The sequence below is a fragment of the Mus pahari genome, chromosome 21 (assembly GCF_900095145.1).
Source record: "Mus pahari chromosome 21, PAHARI_EIJ_v1.1, whole genome shotgun sequence".
Classification (NCBI taxonomy): domain Eukaryota; kingdom Metazoa; phylum Chordata; class Mammalia; order Rodentia; family Muridae; genus Mus; species Mus pahari.
In genome coordinates, this window is record NC_034610.1 from 8,696,948 (window position 1) to 8,703,533 (window position 6,586).

Here is a 6,586-nt window from a genome sequence, read left to right on the forward strand (position 1 = left end):
GCTGTGGTTCCACTTTTGACACTCCTATGAACAGAGTAGCCATGAACTTCAAAGATAATTTTCTGGTTTTTTGTTTTTTTTTTTTTTAAGATTTATTTATTTATTATATTTAAGTACACTGTAGCTGTCTTCAGACACTCCAGAAGAGGGCGTCAGATCTTGTTACGGATGGTTGTGAGCCACCATGTGGTTGCTGGGGTTTGAACTCCGGACCTTCGGGAGAGCAGTCGGGTGCTCTTACCCACTGAGCCATCTCACCAGCCCCCTCTGAACTCTTTACACACACAACCACACACATGCACATGTGTACACAAATAAGTAAAAATATAACAAAAAATTGACATTCAACAAGATGCACGCATCAGAAGTATTCATTAACTTCACGTTGACGCCTGTGCTCATTTTGCAGCATGACCCTGACACGGGATAGGCTTCCTCCAGCAAGGCTGTGCCACTTCCCCAAACAGTGGCACCAAATGGGACCATGTGTTCAAACACTTTAGTCAATGGGGTCTATTTTTTTCACTCAACTCATTACAAACACCCTCCAAGGCCTCTGGTTTGTGCTGGGGGATGGTATCTACGCATCCTGCCCGCTGCATCTTGTTATGCAGCTCAGATGGATCTGGATCTCTTGTCTCAGGCTGCCTGGTGCTGAGATTTCAAGCATGCCCTGGATTATTCTGGGTCTTTAAAAGTTGAATGCCCTCTGTGTCAATGGTTCTTGACTTGTGGGGAGAAGGATTCCCTAATGACCATCAGATAACACAGATATTTACATTATGATTCATAACAGTAGCAGATTACAGTAATGCAGTAGCAATGAGAACAATTTTAAGATTGGAAGTCACCACAACACGAGGGACTGTATTAAGGGGTGGAAGCTTGAGAACCACTGCTGTAGGCGATGCCGGCAGTAGCCTTCACTTCATCAACTTCTTCCTGCTATCTGGCTCAGCTCCTGGGTACCCGGCTTGTTTTATGGTATTCTGTAACCACTTGGCACATAGTCCCACCCTAAAGGGGATTTTTCACATTCTGCAGTAAGAGTAGCTCTCATGTTACAATATAGCAATAACCGTTTTATTACTCTTATAAACAAAATTCTAGGCAGGCACCAGAGCTAAAGTCCTGAGACGTCAACTCCTTTTCCGCACGAATTCCTGACGAGAAAAGAGAACACAGGACGTGGATGATCCAAGCTGGATCTGACCTGAAAGCTTGATTTCCCTCAGTCTAGCTTCTGTGGTTCCAGAAAATACTACATAAGCTGCCAAGGGAGGAAGCAATTAGACAATCCTACCCAGCTGCAACATCTATGAAATGCCCACAGTTTTACAGCCACAGCCGATTCCCACGATGATGTAATGAGATTGATAGGAGTAACCAACTCCCCTCCCTCCTAACCTGGTTGGCACGCCCACCCACAAACGGGTATGTGGAGCCGCTAGGAGCAGGATGCCCTTGGTCCTTGACCCGGCAGACCTTTCTTCCCCCTTGCGGGTTACGCTTCTTGCTCTCTGCCCTGCTCCAATCCACCCCCACCCCCCACAGGCTTTGTGTCTAGTAGCTTGGCGAATGCTTCCTTCCTGGGCTCTGGGTTTGAGAAATGCTCGGCTTCTGTGGCAAGAAGGCTTAACCGAGAGGTTACCCTTCTTCCTGTCTGCCCTGGAGCTAGGAAAATTCACTAAGCACTGCTGTTGTTGGGAATGTTGAATGTGCCACCCCCAAAAGCTTTACTGTTGCTGGTGGTAAAAGGAATGCCCTGGTCTTGTGGATTGTGAGGAAGGCTCCACTGCGCCATGTAACAGAGGGTAATGCAGCTCCTTTCTCTCCAGAGTTCCTCCTGCTTCTCCTGCAACTGGGCTTACCCACGCTGCCTGCGGTGTCACAGGCTGAGATGGCTCCACTCTTCCTGAGTCCTGATCTTATTTGGCGTTTCTTATCACCTTGGAGATTTTCCTTAAGGCTATGTGCGTTTCTGTCTTGTGGGAGGTGCCATGACCTGGACGGCCACACTTTGAGCCTGGTCCTTGAGTCGCTGCTCAATGCTGCTGCCTAAGCCATAACTGCATCCTGGTTTCTGTTAGCTTAGATGGCAACCGCTAAACCATGAGCTGTAATACAAGCACTAACACGTCTATAATTTACCCAATTACCAATGGCTTAATTTTTGAAAATAAGTTTTAGACAGATGGTTCATTAAAACATAATGGAAAACATCAAAAGTGTTACAGACACATAATACAATCTAAGTATGCATAACACTTAGAATTCGTGCTTTAAAAGAGTCATTTATTCTGAATAAGGAGCTAGGCAGAGCATTTCCCCTAAGCTTGCTGATGGAAGATTTCATGCATATGTTCACGGCGATGACTTATCTGCCTATTTTATTTCTATTTTAATTATGTGTGTGGGTTTGTGCACGTGAGTGCAGTACCTGCTGAGACTAGAAGAGGTGTCAGGTCCCCTGGGGCAGGAATTGCAGGCAGTGGTTAGCTGTCTGATAGAGGGTACTGAGACCTGAACTTGGGCCCTCTGCTAAAGCAGTAGATAATTACTACACTAATACTAACTAAAATACTAAAATAGTATTGTAACTATTAAACTATTTTTCTGGCCCATCTACCTATTCAATTTTATACTATAGAAACTACCAAAAAGAAACTGTAACCCTTTGTTGTCTTTTAAGATAATTTTTTTGTTCAACATCCTTAGCCATCAGGGGAATGCAAATCAAAACAACCCTGAGATTCCATCTCACACCAGTCAGAATCACTAAGATTAAAAATTCAGGTGACAGCAGATGCTGGCGAGGTTGTGGAGAAATAGGAACACTCCTCCATTGCTGGTGGGATTGCAAGCTTGTTCAACCACTCTGGAAATCAGTCTGGCGGTTCCTCAGAAAATTGGACATAGTACTACCGGAGGACCCAACAATACCTCTTCTGGGCATATACCCAGAAGATCTTCCAACTGGTAATAAGGACACATGCTCCACTATGTTCATAGCAGCCTTATTTATAAAGCCAGAAGCTGGAAAGAACCCAGAAGTCCCTCAATAGAGGAATGGATACAGAAAATGTGGTACATTTACACAATGGAGTACTACTCAGCTATTAAAAACAATGAATTTATGAAATTCTTGGGCAAATGGATGTATCTGGAGGATATCATCCTTAGTGAGGTAACCCAATCACAAAAGAAGTCACTAGATATGCACTCACTGATAAGCGGATATTAGCCCAGAAACTTAGAATACCCAAGATACATTATGCAAAACACAAGAAAACCAAGAAGGATGACCATTGTGTGGATACTTCATTCCTCCTTAGAATAAGGAACAAAATACTCATGAAAGGATATAGGTACAGAGACAAAATTTAGAGCTAAGATGAAAGGATGGACTATCCAGAGACTACCCCATTCAGGAGTCCATCCCATCATCAGCCACCAAACCTAGATACTAATGCTCATGCCAGCAAGATTCTGCTGAAGGGACCCTGATATTGCGACCTCTTGTGAGGCTATGCCAGTGCCTGGCAAACACCGAAGTGGATGCTCACAGCCAGCTATTGGATGGAACACAGGGTCCCCAATGGAGGAGCTAGAGAAAGTACCCAAGAACCTGAAGGGGGCTGCAACCCTGTAGGTGGAACAACAATATGAACTAACCTAACCAGTACCCCCCGAGTTTGTGTCTCTAGCTGCATATGTAGCAGAAGATGGCCTAATCGGCCATCACTGGGAAGAGAGACCCCTTGGTCTTGTAAACTTTATATGACCCAGCACAAGGCAAGGCCTGGGCCAAGTAGTGGGAGTGGGTGGGTAGGGGAGCAGAGGTGGGGGGAGGGGTATAGGAAACTTTCGGGATAGCATTTGAAATGTAAATAAAGAAAATAATAAGAAAAAAAAAGAAAATCAAAAGCAAAAAAAAAAAGAAATAGAAACAATTCAGTCATTAAGTTATAGCTCAAAAAAATATGTCTTTTAATTCAAAAAAAATTAAGATAATTTTTGTGTAGATACACCCTAATTTGGTCTTTTGAAGTTCATTCTGGCTTTGCATGCTTAAAGAGTTATTCTCCAAATCACATAGGTATTTACCTGTATTTCCTTCTTTGTTGTTACGATTTCACACCGTAAACAAATTTCATACTTTATTTGCCTATGTGCAGACGGGTGGAGAACGCTATCCCAGCAGGCATAGAGATAGCACGTCAGGTCACGGAGGTCAGAAGTCAGTGTGCAGGCGTGGATCCGAGGGACGGAACTCAAGCCTTCAGGCTTAGTCACAAGTGGCTTAGCCATCTTCCTGGTCCCCTTTTCACACTTCTGTGATAATGATTTAAATTACCCCAACTTTGTATATTTGGGAAATAAAGCAAATTTCTCCCAAATGTAGTCTATCCCTGTAACTTGTATTCCGTCCTTTTTCTAGGGTCTTCTGGGCCTGAGTGTCATTGCTTGGACAGTTCTCGCTGACATGTGCATTCGAGTTTGCCTTTCCGCAGCTCTGCATTAATAGCAATCCTATAGAGTATATACTTTATGTGACATGAGATACTGCCCTTCTTATTTTTAATCCTCTCCTTTGTCCGGTTTGATCTTGTAGTTTTCATAAGGAATGGATCACACACAAATCTTGATTTCGGTGACAATAAGGTTGGATTGTACTTACAATTAATTAATTTCTCAGCCAGAAGTATAGCATATGATTTAGTCAAAGCTAGTAGTCAATCTCACAGTGCTTCCAAATCCTGCTTTCATAGTAATCATTTTAAACGTGCAGTGCCTCTGAGCTGGGAAGATCTTTCAGGCTGCTTAAAAAATCTACAGAAGTGAATCTCATTTCCCCTATCGGTAAGGCAAACCTTGCTTTGAGACTATTTTGTTGTTGTACATAATAAGAGGCAGCCATGTTCACACTCTTCATTTACCTAGCAGACTCACTTTGTGGAGTCCCTGAGTATAGAGTGGTGGAAACATTATGTTTATTGAAGCAAAAACGTTCATCTGTGGGAACAGATTCTACAAGCAAAGGTATATCAGCACAACGGAATACTACACTATACAGGATGAGAGAGAGAGAGAGAGAGAGAGAGAGAGAGAGAGAGAGAGAGAGAGAGAGAGAGAGAGAGAGAGAGAGAGAGAGAGAGAGAGACTCCCCTTTGCTATTAACATGAACTCCAGTGATCCAACTCTGGTCCCTGGGCCCTGGCGAACGTTTTTAACCATCGGAGCTATCTGCCCATCTCAGAAGAGATTTTTAATAGACAGTAATTTAAAAGATGGGAAAATCCCAAGATGCTTTGCTTTAAGAGAAACAAAATGTTAAGGTGCTGTGTCTACAGGACAGATGGCCTCCCCATGGTTTCTCCTCTCCCAATCGGATCCCTGTATATAAAGCAAAGCTGCCCTGTTCCCGAGTTAGCCAGGTGTGGCCTGGAACTGGCTATGCAGCCTGGACCACTGTGTGTGAAGCCAGCCTATTTCCCACAAGCCCCAAGTCTTTGCTTGCACGTCCATCTCTGTGAGGAGTTCTCTGACTGCACAAGCTACAGTATGGACTGGTGTTGGCTTTCCTAGGCTGTCCTCCACAGCCATCTTGTGATATCCAGGAGGCATTTTCTTTCCTTTCCTACTCCTACTGAAGTGGGACCCATACAGAGTCTTTTGTGTTTCATTCACTTCTAGCTCATGTACAAGATAAGCCAGACATGTGAGTCACTGTAGTATAAGCAAGAACCTCTGCCTGCAGGAACGGTCTTATAGCTCTGTCTGTACTGTACTGACTTGTCCATACTGATGAAAAGCAGTGTCTTACCTCTTGCCAGAGCAGGTCTGCTCACCTGCCCTTACTATTCTTGAACAGCTCCCACGGATGAAGAAAACCCAGAGCTGAGGATGGGATGAGCTGGAGATACCGTGGTTCTGAAAACTCAGCACTGTTATAGAAGAACTTACTTAATTGTGGCTACAACTTACAGATAAGCTCAGGTCTCAACTCTTGACCCTAAGAGGGGATGCCACTATTGCCAGCCTCTGTCCTCACTCTGGCCTGAGGTGCCAGGGCTCAGCTTCCTGAATCCTGTTCCCTTCTCTGGTCCAATTCAACTTCACAGTCGTGTGCCCAAGGCTTGTGGAGATTGTGTTATTGAGGGGAAAGATAATATCAAAGAGGAAAGGTCATTATGGATCTCCTGAGTCCTCCTGTTCACGTGTGTCATGTGGCCTCTGTGGACACAGTGTTGGTCAGACTCAGACTCATCATCTCTGGCAATCAGGAGCCTGTACTCTTTTGTCAGGATAGAGTTCCAGTCTGGGCAGGTGACTTATTGCTAAAGGATTTATTTGGAGCATAGTTTGGGGAGGTGTCTTAGCTGTTAGGGTTTCTTTTCCTGCACAAACATCATGACCAAGAAGCAAGTTGGGGAGGAAAGGGTTTATTCAGCTTACACTTCCATACTGCTGTTGATCACCAAAGGATGCAGGTCTGGAACTCAAGCAGGTCAGAAAGCAGGAGCTGATGCAGAGGTCACGGAGGGATGTTCTTTACTGGCTTGCCTCCCCTGGCTTGCTCAGC

At 44.4% G+C, this 6,586-nt stretch overlaps 1 protein-coding gene across 1 annotated transcript in view; it reads left to right on the forward strand.

The window, feature by feature from the left end:
* The window catches only part of Rnaset2 (ribonuclease T2), a 54,479-nt gene extending 51,821 nt beyond the window's left edge, over positions 1–2,658 (forward strand). Inside the window, exon 10 of the mRNA XM_021221474.1 lies at positions 1,111–2,658. The gene's annotated coding sequence lies outside the window, so the exon portion shown is untranslated. The remainder of the gene's footprint in view (positions 1–1,110) is intronic.
* Positions 2,659–6,586: the final 3,928 nt, after the last annotated feature.